Source organism: Tamandua tetradactyla, chromosome 18 (genome assembly GCF_023851605.1).
Source record: "Tamandua tetradactyla isolate mTamTet1 chromosome 18, mTamTet1.pri, whole genome shotgun sequence".
NCBI lineage: Eukaryota > Metazoa > Chordata > Mammalia > Pilosa > Myrmecophagidae > Tamandua > Tamandua tetradactyla.
Genome location: NC_135344.1, coordinates 49,288,151 through 49,303,264, shown reverse-complemented (window position 1 = coordinate 49,303,264; position 15,114 = coordinate 49,288,151). Strand labels below are relative to the sequence as shown.

General features: G+C 34.9%; 1 protein-coding gene across 12 annotated transcripts in view; it reads right to left on the bottom strand.

Moving 5' to 3' along the window:
- The window catches only part of NOL4 (nucleolar protein 4), a 377,490-nt gene that overhangs the window by 95,578 nt on the left and 266,798 nt on the right, over positions 1-15,114 (bottom strand). The gene's annotated exons all lie outside the window — the stretch shown is intronic.

Below are 15,114 nucleotides of genomic sequence, written 5' to 3'. Positions count from 1 at the left end.
GTGTTATTTCAAACATTTTTCAAAAATCATAAATAAGGTGATAACTCAGACCTGTGGCTCTTTTAATTTAAACCAGAACAAATTAGTGAAATTAAAAATTCACTTCCTCAGCCACACTGTTCACGCGTGCAGTGCCCCACAGCCACACGGCATGTCCCATCATTGCTGGAAGTGCTATTGAATGTCACTGTTCTAGAACAATTACTGTGTCCACCCAATTTCCATGTTCTTAAACTCGAAAACCTATAGTCAACTTTGCAAGAGAATTATAGAGTCACATATTTTTAGAAATAGAAATGACTTTAGAGTTTAGTCTGTTTAACAGATGGTTAGGAGAAAGCCTGGTTCTTTTTTCTAAACCAAAGTCAGAGGCCATCTTAAAACTCATAGACAATTTATAAACTGTATTTAAAGTATGTTGTCTTATAAAAACTGTAAAACACCCCTACTCTCAATATACTCTGCAGTCCTTGTTGGGCAAGTTAAACATATCCATCCCTCAGTTCCTTTAGCTGTTGAAACAGTGCTTGTGTTCTAAAACTCGTACAGAGGACATGAGAGCTTTAAAGAAAGAAAAATTAAGCACAGGGTGATTAAGCAGCTTGACTCAGCAGTGTGTAACATAACATTAATGTTTTATAATCCTTTGGGGGTCACACAATGGCCAACAATCATCAAAGAGCCACTTTATTTGTATCATTTCCTGTAATTGTCACAGCAACCTCATGAAACGGGATTATCCTCCCAATTCCATTGTGAAGAAACAATTTCACAAAGGTTAGCTCACCTCTTCTCACCCAGATAATGGTACGACTAGTATTTGAACCTATGGAGCTAAGAGAGGTGGAATGAGGAGGTTTTCTCTTTAATACAGATTATATACATCTTTCACTGTGTATTGAATGAAGAACACAAAATATTTTCTGGTTTGCGTAAATGTCAATATGAAAACATTTTACAAGTGATTTCACCTAAAGATGTTATTCTACCTAAAGAAATCAGATGCATTATTTAGATTTTCTTACAGAACAGTATCTTACAATGTATAAGCCTTTAATAACAAACTCAATTCTATGGAGTATCACATCAGGAACGGTGCTAAGATATTGTGCCATGGGGTACAAGTCATTCAACAAATGTGTACTGAGCACCTATTATATAGGCCAGGCACTGTTCTCAGCTTATTACATATGCAACTCACTTCATTTACAATCAGGTGGTTAACTGGAAATGCAACTTTCTCAAGGTCACACAGCTAGCAAATGAAGAAGTCCGGATTTGACCCCATGCAGTCTGACTTCCGTAATCTATGAATCTTTAAAGGATGACTGCTGTGGTAGTTAGGTTCAGGTGTCAACTTCGCCGGGTGATGGTGCCTAGTTCTGTTGCTTTGGATTTGCATCAGCCTGTGAAACTCATTTATGGCTGATTACATCCACAGTCTCTAAGGGGAGTGTCTTCCACAATGAGTTATGTTTAATTTAATTCATGGGAAGCTTAAAAGAGAGAGCTCAATGCAGCACAGCCTGAGCAGCTCAGCATACCTCAACTCAGCACTCTCAGTTCAGCCCAGACCTTTGGAGATACAGAAAGGAGTCACCCCGGGGAAAGCTGTTGGAACCCAGAAGCTTGGAGAGAAGACCAGCAGAGATCACTCTGTGCCTTCCCACCTAAGAAAAAACCTCAGATGGAAGTTAGCTGCCTTTCATCTGAAGAACTATATGTTTTTAACTAAATAAACCCCCTTTTATTAAAAGCCAATCCAGCTCTGGTGTGCTGCATTCTGTAAAACAATTGCTCAGAAAGCTATCATTATATTATCAGTAGGAAAGTTAATACCTAAGTTACTTTATTTCTCGATGGCAACTTTTAAAATAGAAGCATCTCTAAGACATATTAAACCCATGTCATAATTTACAGGTCACCGTGAATTAATTTTTCAAATATTAAAGCATCACATCATGAGCAAATCTAACAGAAGACATGTGTTTTCTTTGGGATGAAAGCTATTTAATATTGGTTTGTATACAGGTGCTGTGTTAAATTTACCCAGAACTTTCACATCCACATAGTTAAACTTCAGAGCAGAATTGCTAGTATTGTGTCAATCTTATGATTTAATACATTAATTGTAAGGTAATTATAATAAATTGTTAATATATGTATGTATCCATATTATATATAAGAGCCAGCAAATTTGACCGGGCTAACCTTAGACACTAAAGGTTAACGAGAGGCCATCCACTCATCACCAAGCAGGTAGAGCCCCCTGGGGTTGCAGAGTTGGGGCCAAGGGAAGGAGCAGAAAGAATGAGCATGTTGCGCTTCAGAATTTGAATGGATCCCAAATTACAAAAAGAATGCATAAAAGAAGATGAATGCCAATAAAGCCAATTTTCATTAATTTTGATAGTTGTTAGGTGGCCCTACTCTGGTGTCTTCTAATACTTTGTTAACCTGTTTTCAGAAACAGTCCCTGCTCTACTAAGTGAAACTCCCTGTCCTACGCACACCAATCTTACCTGCCCTAGGTGTGTGTGCCTGAAATTTACCTTGAGGTTGAGATAGCCTGACACTAAAATCAAGCTGAATCCAGCAGAGCTGAGCAACATAGGCATAAGGACATCATTTAAGCATTAAATTAACACTTAGTCCCTTCACTTGTGTGATATCAAATATACTATCCTTTTAAATTTTTTTCTTAAATTTGACTTGGGTTTTAGTCACTTGCAATTGTGTCTTTAACGGCAAAAAACATTACAAAGCTACATCAACAACCAAGATTTCATACATGATAATTCAGAGGCATAAATGGCCCAGCTAAATGGAGACTATCTCTGTATAAAGCAACAGCTATTATCAGATCTATTAAAGTAAAATACATTTGAATGATCTTTACAATGGGAAATTGCAATTGGTAGTGTGCAAAAATGTTTCTAAAATGTAATGATAAAATATGAGCAGCATGCTTTGATGTATAAACCTTTATAACATCGAAGGTACTATACCTATATAATCATAAGAGTGAGAACAGAACTAGAATAGATCACTGCATTAACAATGAAGTTATTTTTTTAATAGCATGTTTCTATTGTTCAACCCATTAATAATATGGAATTCCCTTATAAGATGTAAAAACTCTATAGGTTTGAAACGTATACCATGTATATATTTAGGTAAAAATGCTCAATAAATGAACAACACAATTATATGGATGCCAAAATGCTGGGCTAATTCATTCTTTCTACATGCCATGCCATTAGACACATTGAGCCGCTTATTGCAATTTGGAGTCAGGAAGTATTTATTGCCCAGTGACTCAGAGTAAGGACAGCCCAAATCCTGCAGATATGACAATATTTGGTATTTATACCTACTGTATGGTCATTGTTTTCAGAAAAACTTTTTCGTTTCAGAGTGTAAACTGAACTTTTGAACAATTTTGAATTCTGCTTTTTAGCCAGGAGTATTTCTTTTTTTTCTTCTTGTTTAAGACCTGACTATCAGGGATAATGAGATTAAGTTCAATTTCCACAAAGATTACTTCAGTCTTCTAAACTTATCTCAATGTATTATGACATTTGAAACAGAATTAAATGCTACCATTGTTCTTTATTTTTCATGCAAATTTTCTTTATAATTTGCATTTTCCTTCAAGTTCACAGGGATAGGGATCAACACACATCCCTCACAGCATCCAAGAAATCCTCTCTAGAGAGGTGGCATTCAACATGTTGATGACTACTTGTGGTTTCCCTTTGCCTATAAAACTATTCTTAAAAATTTGAGAAAATGGGGTATTGGTGTCATATCACAGATGTAAGCAATGAAAATTATTATAGACCACCTAATCCATATAAACCATGGCAGTTATTTGCCTCATAAACTTGCCTGTCTTAATATGACCTGAGCTTAGAAAGCTCTTATTTCAGAAGTAATTGTTTTTCACCAGACCAGAGAGTAAAATTAAAGAATCCCAACTTAGGCTGTATAGAAGATGCATACCTGCTTATTCTCAAGACAGAAACCCTTGTGTGAACAAGGGTAGATTTGTTCTAGCTATGTATTTCATTTGTTCCTCTTGAGATAGCATGCAGCCCTCCTTACAAAGACCCTCCTGAGAATACATTTGCACTTTTCTTACATTTCGGACCTTATAGAACTGTCATCTCTGGACTTTGCAAAATCACCATTGGGAGGAAGCTTCATCTATTTTCTTAGTCATGATCAAAGCACAGAATGGGTCAGACAGCAATGTCACAGTGCTTGACATGAGAGGCAGCTGGGGTTGGGGACAATTTCTGATAGACACAGCCAAAGGAAATAAAGGAGAAGCACTGTTTCCACATGATGCCCCAAACAAGGGAAGAATCACATGAATTCAGTACCAGGTATCCATGTTTCCAAGATGTGCTATGTATATCTCTACCATAACACTGATCAAAAGCATTCTACAATTTATCCTATATGTCCATATTTTACATAGACTGAAAGTTACTTGAGATTAAGGACTATAACTCTTCCACCTTTATAACCTTGCATAATGCTAAGCACATAACAGAATAAAGTAGTCAATCCTCATTACCTATGGCTCCCCTATTTGCAAATTTGCCTACTCACTAAAATTTACAATCACCAAATCAATATTCATAGCACTAGGTCATTTGAGGACATGCAGAGAGCAGCAAAATAATTTGAGTCACCCAACACTCTGCTTTCTTTTTTCAGCTTTCATACTGCAAACAAGTATCCTGTCCATGGTATATTTAGTGACATGTTTTTCACATTTTTGTGCTTTTTGTTAGTGATTTCGCTGTTTATAGAATAACCCACCAAGCATAATGCTGAAGTATTCTTAAGTACAAAAAGGCTGTGATATGCCTTTCAAAGAAAACGTGTGTCAGATAAGCTTCATTCAGGCATGAGTTATATTGCTGATGACCGTGAGTTCAATATTAATGAATCAATAATACACACTTAAGGTGTCTTTAAACAGAAACACACATAAAACAAAGGTACAGATTAATCACTTGACAAGAATGTTGAGAGAAGAGGCTCACAGGAACCTAACCCTATATTTCTCTTAGGAGTGATGATTCAGTATTCACTAATTCAGCATTCTAGGGAACTTTGTATACCATAAATACCATGGATAATGAGACTTGACTATAAATATTTTCTCAACATGTGACCATTTCCACATTGGAGGTGTACAAAGATGATTTGATTACATTTTTTAATTGCAATTTTTAAAATGATCCTCCTAGCTCCCTTTTAAAATATCAGTTATTCATTACCTGAATCTACTGGACAATCTTAGCATCACATCATTAAAAGTGTGAGGACCAGACCCTGCAAACCTCCTGAAGTAAGGTAAAATGATATGAGCGCACAGCACTGCCTAAGAAGCAGACCCTCAAACCTAATCAAGACTCAGTGTAGAAATAGTGGTTCTCAAAGTATGGAAGCTGGACCAGTAGTATTACCATCTCATGGGAATTTGCTAGAAATGCAAATAATTGGGCCCCATTCAAGCCAATAGAATCAGATACTGTGGGTTTGGATCTAGCAATCTGTATTTTAACAAGCATCCCAGGGGATTGGAATTCTAATGAAGAAGTTTGAGAACTGCCAGCCTGGTGCAAACTCCCATGTATACTAAATATGGGAGATAGAGGAACAAGTTAAATGGCACCAAAGGAATACAGACAAATCCAGAATAAAACATTGTATAAGACAACTGATTCAGGTTCTGTATAAGTCAGTTACAAAAGAAAAAAAAAAAAAGAAACATAGGAAAAGATTTAAGAGACATTAAAAAAGGGTGTGAATCTTGTTTGAATCATGATTCCAATGAGCCAAATGCAAAAAGCCGTTTGGAGAAAATTGGGACTACTCAATTATAGATAGAGGAATTAGATGATGTGATGATGAATTTTACATGTAAACTTGGCTAACCTATAATGTCCAGCTAGTCAAGATGTTGCTGTGAAGGTATTTTGTAGATGTGATTACTCCGTTGACTTTAAGATTACCCTTGATAATGTGGTGGGCTTCATCCAATCAGTTAAGGCCTTAAAAAGCAAAAACTGAGGTTTCCCAATAGAAGAAAATTTGCCCCAAGACAACACGGTCAACCCCTCTCAGAGTTGCCAGCCCCCATAATTGGGTGAACCAATTCCTTAAAACAAATATTAAAATAAATAAGTATATCTATCTTATTGTTTCTCTTTCTCTGGAAAACCTTGACTCATACAGATGATATAATAGAATCAATTTGTTAGATGTACTAAACTGATATTTGGCTCAGTAATTATTAATTTAAGAAAGTATCCACATTTGTTAAACAAATTGAGGGACAAAGGGGTAAAATGAAATGCTGTCTAGGATTTGCTTTGAAGGATTATAGAAAACAAGTGAAAAATTAAACAAACGTAAGTAAATCTTAACTGTTGAATCTGGATGATAGATATTAACAGTTCTTGGTATTATATTTTCTACTTTTGAATACATTTTAAAATTCCAAAATAAAAAATTTAGATTCTATGAATTTTGTGATCAGTTTGGCCTCTTCCCCATTATGATTATTTTCACTATGATGTTCATTTATTTAAAAACACATAAGGGGCACTTACTTCTTGATAGGCATTGTTCTATGTTCTGAGGACTGGAAAGATCCAAGTTTGTGAGGCCTGAAATGTATCAGATTTGGAAAGGGCTTCCTTTGAAAAACTAAATACAAAATGAATGTCTATTTGAACTGAGAAAAATCACAATAAATTACAAAATTTTAAAAAGCTGATGACATCACAAAATCCATAAAAATTCATTTATCTTCGAAGTTAAATTGCTGCTGGACCAATTCTATAATACCTTTCTCTTTATACATTTCTTAGCTGCCTGCTCTTTGGTTGCCATTTCCTATGAAAATGATTTTATAATATCATATTCTATAAAGAATAGAAAATTAATTCTGTTTTTACTGTAGTCTGTCTGATGGAATGTGTCTTTCATTACTGATAGCTTAGAAAAGCTTTCTTTCTCCTCCAATTAATTATTGATATCATGCAAATTGTTAAATTGTTTTCAGTTTGGGGAAACACTTAATCAAGTTCCTTTTATGTCTGAGCAGTGAGATTTCAGGGCATTTCCAGTTTTCCCGTGCAGTGATTGATTTGATTTGACAGCATTCCTTAACTATCTTGTCACCCTGTCTTCATTAAAGCGGCATTTATGAGTTGTATGTTTTCTTCATTGAGAATAGTATTTTCCATCAAATCCAACATTAAATTTAAATCTTCTCCCAATGTATTTTGTATGATTCATTCTGCTTCAGTAATTGGATTAACTCTTACTCCTAAAGAAATACTGCCTTTGGTATGATCTGATTTTTTTTATTGCAAGTCATTTTTCAATGTCAAAATAATGCCTATTGATTTCATTTTATCTTTTCTTCATATTCTATTCATATTTTATTTTAATTTTCCCTCCATCCTTTCTTGAATAAAGATGAAGATGAAAAATATACCCTTTATATATTTTCAAATTGGGATCTGTAACTTCTCACTTGCTCTATTCTAAAGGTCTGGCACATCTTTCCAATTTGCAGTTGAAATGTCACATTCTGCTTTGTGAAGAGTAAACAAGATACCTCTGTATTATTACAGTTACCTGAGAATTACCTCAAAAGGTTTAAACTGTCACATTACAACTATCTCAAGCCCTTGAGTTAATTTTTAACCTCTTGTTTGTGTTTGTGTGTTTTTTGAGGCGCTGAAAAGATATTTTTGAGTGCATAAAATATTGTGGCTCCCCTATTTCAAGACCCAAACAGCTTTCCAGTTGGGAGACATGTTACACTTAGACTGTTTAAGGAAGTTCACATGAGTAATTTTCAATACTCCATCTAAAGACAAACAGAGAGGAGGCTATATTAACTTTGCGCAGCTTAACTTAACCCATAACTTCAGGAGCTGTGGGAGCAGCTTTTCCCCCAGTGAGATGGGGGCGATGAGCTGCACGTGGCTAATTAGTGTTTAAACGAAGCCCTTTGTCCTCCTCTTTCGTGGCAGCTGTGTTGTGGAAAGACTGAACATGAATGCTGTTCAATGCCAGGTTCTGATCATTTGGAACTGATTTCATTTATCACATAAAGACAAAGGTAATGACTTTCAGTTGACAAAAAAGTTCAACGTTATTTGTGAGATTTTGTTATAATAATAATGAATGAAACTATGCACGGTTTAGAATTTACCATTGTAGAAAGTACAAATAAAGAGTCATACTTGGGATTTGGTTTTTCGGTTTACAATCTTGTACATGTTTTCCTACTATTAGTTTAAGTCTTAAGCAATTTTGAATAAATAGGTCACATTTCATCTTTTACTTTGACATTTTGCTCTGAAAGGTAAACCTTTTTGCTTAATATTTAAAGCCACAGCTGCTCTTTTTGGCACTTTAAAACCACTCATAGCTTGTTCTTCAAGATGTCAATGACAGCAGCATTCCTCTAATTTTGGCATGTATCAGCAGCATCACCCAAAGGGCTTTTTTTGTTTGCTTGTTTGTTTTTTGCATTGGCAGGCACCAGGAATTGAACCTGGGTCTCCAGCATGACAGGCGAGAACTCTGCCTGTTAAACCACTGTGGACCACCCCCGAAGGGTTTTCTTAAACTTAGATGGCTGGAACCCATTCAATAGGTCTGGGGGGAGCTCAAAGAATTTTGATTTCTAACAAGTTCCCAGATGATGCAGAAGCTGCTGGTCCAGGGACCACACTTGAGAATCACGGTAATAGTGCATAGTTTTAATTTGATTTATGTGTAATCCAAATTACCATGGCCATTTTGATTTCCATGGAATCTCCATAACCTTCTGATCATTCCCAATATATGCATTCATTCTAAAAAGCCAGATATGTAATGTCAGTCTTGTTCAAAATAGCACACAAACAAAAACAGTACATGCGACCCTTAGGTTTCAAATAAACTAGTTGATATCTCATCAACTAGATATTTATTTTCATTTTTATCCTAAAATATAACTGATAATCATCTTTTTGAAAATTATATGTTTTGTTTGAATCTCTGTAGGTAATACTGGATCAAAGTTTTGAAAAATAATCCATTTTTTATCAAACAGTATTGAATGAAATTAGTTCATCCTAACAGGTCATGATGAGGCATCACATTACTTATTAAAATCAAAATGAAACTGCCGTTGACACTAGTGTGTGCTCTGTTGTCCAAAAAAAATTGTATTTTCTTTACTATTATTTCATTTTCCATTAAAAGGATCCTGAATCTCATTATCTTCTCTATCTCTCCTGTTATCATTTTCATCATCTAGATCTTCTTGGTTGTGATTCATTTTCTTGCCTTCATTATTTTGGCAATCCAAAGTTTCTGTTAATTTTTTAATAGATAGTTTTTGACACTTTGAAGCTTTTGCCAGATTTCAGCTCCTTCTAGAATACTACCATTTATATGTAAATTTTGGCATGGCCAACAATCCAGAAAAATATATAAAATTAAACTGAAATTAAAGCCTATACATTTTTAAAATCATTGCTCTGTAATTTTTAGCTATATTACTGTATGAACACGTTATTCTTATATCATATTCATTGAGTTACTGATGAATCCATACAGAAGTTTTCTTACTGTAAAACATGTTTCTTCAAGCTACTTAGCTGTGTCAGTAGCTATTTTCCATGCTATTTCTTCCAGAACTGCCAGGCTTCATCCTGACAAATTGCATCAACACATTCTAGCACGCATTTGATAGTTGAGAGGCATAAAACATGTGACTTAACAGGGTCATATATTAGCGTTCTGTAGTCCTGCTACAAAAAATAGGTTTGTATCCTACAAATACAGGAATTTTGATAAGTTCTATTTTGTGGGATAACCATAAAAATATATGATGTACCTATTGAGTATATTCTTCAAAGGAGAGAACTTAAGTTTTGATTAGGTGTCCATGAGAAGCAAATCTTCCACTTATTATTTGACATATATTCTGATTAAAAGAATGTTCTGCATTCCAAATGGTGGCTTCATGCAATTCCATCTTTGTTTTTATTGACATTTCCCACAGTCTTCCAGTGCCAGGAGCCACAGCACATCAGGACCTTTGGCCGTGAACATCTTTGTGGCATGATGCCTGGTGCAAATGGTGGTGGGATTAATCCTGAAAGCTCTTACTCTACCACAGCTAACAGTAACACAAGTACACAGATATGGCAGTGGGTCTCCCTTTCCTTCGATTATCTTACATTAGGTGCTGTGGTATAGTAACTTCATGATTTATTTTATCTGTTACAAGATGGGAACATAATGAGAAGAAAAATGGGCATGTTTCAGAGATCCTTGGATTTAGAACAGATTGCAATTCCCATGAGGTTTTAAGTGGACTTATTTTTGAAGAGGAAGCACAGTAAAAGTTGCATTTTATGAGAAGGAAGCATTTTTATTTTTTAGTTGCCTGTTACTTCTTTCTAGCCTTGATCTAGCCCTCTCTTTATAAGCAGAGCCCACATCTCAACACAGAAGTTTTAAATCCCTTCACTATGATGCAGAGACTGCCTATTGGATGCACACATCCCAGACTTGAAAAACAAGCGAGTGATGCAAAATAGAAACCACTGGGAACCAATTCCGCCCAAAATATTGGTCAGCTGGCAAGTGTACATTAAGTTCCAGGGGCAGTGGTATCAGCTATTCTAGAGAAAATCACTGGTGTTCAACAACTGAAGTATTTCTACCAGCCAACTTCAGTACATGATTTTAAGCATTGTTTCTTGCTGTGAAATTTCCAACCCTGACTTGCCACCCATCCCAGAGAATGCTTTATATAAATCATTTTTCTGCTGAAATTAACCAGGCATCTGCAGCTAAAATCGCTGATGAATACTACAAACATCAAACTCCTTGATGAGAAAAATTGACATTTGTACAGAGAAAAACAAAAAGTAGCATGCCTTTTTGTCCATGGATTAAATCATTAATTGTACACTACAAGTTTTAAGAACACAGTTTTATGGAAGCAATGAAATCCAATTACGAAGAAATAATTCCCTCTTTCTTTCTTTCTCTTGATTAACTCTTAAGTATGAGTTTTCTCAAGTCTCACTTGCTTACTCACAATACAGTGGGGTTATTAAGTGACCTGTGAAGAAACAAATAGATGGGGGAAGGAGAAATGTACACATACCAAGCAGCTGACACCCTCTCTCAGCAAAAGTAGAATTCCTTTTGAGTTGGTGCTCTATGAGGACCACTTTTAGATGACGGGGCAGAGCTGTCCCTTCCTGCTGTTCTAAACACCAAATGGTGTTATTATGATGAGTATAATTTATTTTTATTAATGACAGAAAGTCAGCCTATGAAAGATAATTCTCTAAGGAAAAGGGCCTCAGAGACATGGCATGCAATCATACAGGAAGAGCCAACAACATTAAATAAATAGGAAAATAATCTTATGTATTAACACATTTCAAGGTAGGAATAAAGAAAGAGATGCAGCAGGCTACATAAACTCTCTGATGGGGCATGCGGGTGGGAGAGACCAGATAAGCTGTCATGATAAAGCAGGTTTAGAACAGCCAATTCTCATGACCACCCCATGATGTACGTGCCTAGTATGTTAAATGGTTACTGAAGTTTTTCTACCTGAGAAAAATTGCTCCATCGTTCTGCAGAATAAAGCCATAAGTCAAAAGCAGTGCATTCTATTTGAAGTTAACTACATTCTTCTTTGTGAAATAATTGCTCCTGAGAGAGTTTGATATATATTTGAACCAATTTGTCAAATCTTATTTTTATTATACAAATGATGACAGAAATATGTGCTAGGAATGACATGCAAGGTTTCTTTCAACCCCAAGCTTCTATGATTACAGCACTTTTAAAAGGCAGGATCCATCAATATGCTTGTTCTTCAAGCTTCTACAGATAGGTGTTGGCAGGATAACAGTTTTACCTTTTATCACAAGGTTAGGATACACTCATATTGAGAAAAGTTCTGTGACCCAGTAAATAAAGATGTCAATGCCTAATTTATCTCTTCTTTCCAAAGTTTCAGACACAATTATTAAAGTTATTGAGCTATCATCATAAAGCAGAAATCCAAAAAGGGCAAAATGTATCTAATATTTCATTTTAGTTTCTAAATTAAAATAATGAAGGGTAAATATAAGCATCAGACCTCAGATTGTCAATTGTGAATATCAATTAGATTTTGTCTAAGCATCTTTCAAAAGAAAAATGTCACAAAAATTGATAATGTATTTTCCCCAAATCATGATTTTACTGTAATTTTCATTATTTCATTAATTTATAGAAGACTTTTTTTTTAACTTTTTAGAGTTGAATTCTAGTTGAAGGTGAAATTTGCCATTGGCCTGAACTCCCAGTTGTTAACTGCATCACCAATAATTCACACAATTATAATGTGGTAGCGGTTTGGAGGCACTTCTAACATTTTGATAACCAAGGAAGTTGTATGAATTAAGTATTTTAGAAATATTGGACAATCATTTCACCAGCCTAAGCTTCAGGCATTAAAAACAAATGATGCTTGACAGGTGGATTTACCAGACCTGGTATGTATTTTTACAATGTTCTTAGCTTGCAGATGGAAGATTTCATCTTGTTTCATTTGTCTTATTTAAAAAGTAATTCTAGTAATAAATGATGACATCATCATCAATAATAATGACAACGACAATAATAATGACCATTATATCTTGCTTACTATACCCCAGGGACTGGGGTTTAACACTTTACACATATCTACTCATTCACACAATGAATAAGGTAGATACTATGGTTATACCCATTTTACCTGTGAGAAAAATGAGGAACAGAGTGATTAAGTTGGCTTGCCCAAGACTTCCTTCTCAGCCAGCAAATGGCAGAGTTGGGAGTTGAAGCCATTCAATCTGGCCCCAATGCCCCCGACCCTCACAACTATTATGCTATAGAATACAAGATTCAGCTCATGTAACTTCTGATTTGACATTTCTGTGTCAGACATAGATCTATGCCTAAATTACATTATTTGTTCATGCCTCTATTGTTTAATATTACACTTGTTGCTGTTGCTGACAAAACCTCAAATCCCAGTGACTTAACACAATCAATTTTTCATTCAAATGAATTTAAAAATGGGTTTCCCTAACTGGCAGGTAGTTTCATGTGTGGTCATTCAGGGACCTAGGCTCTTTTCATCTTGAGGATATCTAGGTCCTTGAAGTTTGCTGTGTTCAACCAATGGCAGAGAAGGAGAGGAGAATTGTGCATAGGCAGTTTCTATGGGTCAGTCCTGGAACTGGCTATTTCCTCTCTATTCACCTTCCATTGACCAGAACTCAGTCACAAACTACAAGGGAGGCTTCTAAATGCTGTTTAGCTGTGTGCCTAGAAAGAAGAAAAACTGGATTGATTAGCAGTAGGCCAGTTTCTATTACATCAGTGCTTGCCTTTTCTCCTAGCAAAAGCTTGCTTGACCCATCTTTTCTGACTTCCAGTAGCATTTATTTAACTAGATCTCTCTAGTTAAATAAAGAAAACCCTAAATTATGAGATTAAAATATATATTATTATAGGTTCACATCATTTATTTGACACCCTTGAGGCCAGAAATATCTGGGAACTTAGAAACTTTTTGGATTTAGAATAGCAAATAGTACATATTAACTATATATTTTGAAATTCCCCCAAAGTACTATAAAAACAAATCATTATTTCTTAAGAAAGTCATATGGATATATATATTAAAATGGATAAATAACACCCATAAAGAGCTTCAAGTCAATTCAGGAAAGTTTTTACCAAAATGAGTTTGTCTCAAATTTACATAATTTATTTTATTTTATTTTTATAGTCTTTTGTATTTTATAATTAAGGTAAATGTATGTGGATTTGCAGTTTTTAAATTTGAGATTGTTCCTAAGTGCTCAGTAAGCAATTTTAATGAATTACCATTATTTAGGTATGACAAAAATTTCTCCAACTTTAGTATGTTCAATTAAAAAACAATGTAAAAACATTATTGCTTTCACACTCTCTGAGTCTTTATTATATGAGACATTCCTTTCATGCAATACTATTTAATACTCAGTTAAGTCAATAGCTTAGTTACCATTTGCATTCATATTAGATTGAACTATATGAAATTGCCTTTTCTTGTAGGTAAAAAAAAAAGGGTCTGGTCTAATTTTACTCTTATCTTTAATGTCTCACCCCATGTTAAGGCTAATCATACAATCAACCATATCTCTGAATAGACAAGACATGTATCAGGCTTACATAGAAATATCCTCATGGGCTTAAATATTTGGAAGCTTTCCAATGCTGTTTCTTGTTGTGATTTAAAAAAGAAAGAAAACACAAATCTTAGAGATTTCTTCTTTTTTTCAACTCTGAAGAAAATGTCATGTCCCTTCAAAGTTTTCCAAATTTTCAGCATTTGACCAATGCTATCTTTAACTTAAGCAATTCAAATTCTCTATGCCATTTGCTATCTGTGTGACCTTGGACAATTTATTCAACTTCTGTAAAGTCTCAGATTTCTTATTAAAAGCCAAGGATAATAATTATACTTACCTCACAGAGTTACAGCAAGGGATCAAATAGATGGTCTTTAAGAATTAAAACAGATTGAAAATGATTTCTCAAAGAGAAAAATGCTATAATGCATCAAACAGCGGCTAAAGTGATGGCTATCATGTGATTCAGTATTTTAAAGAGTAGTTCAAAAACAAATCCGTGAACAGAAGGGAAGAATTATCCCTACATGTTAACCCAGCTGTGAAACCTCACATAAGGTCAATTTCTAGAGAGAGATTTTCACAGTTGGGCAATTCAGGCATCTGAAAAAATACACAGAGGCAGCACATACCCTCTGATCTAAGGGGAAAAGAAAACCCTCACAGGCACATCATTGTCAGAGTCTAAATATCATACCTTCCTAAAAGTTAACACTATAGCTCAATATTTTGATTACTGGAGTATTAGCATTTTGTTTGTGTTCTAGTTTGCTAGCTGCCGGAATGCAACACACCAGAGATGGATTGGCTTTTAATAAAAGGGGATTTATTTTGTTGGGTC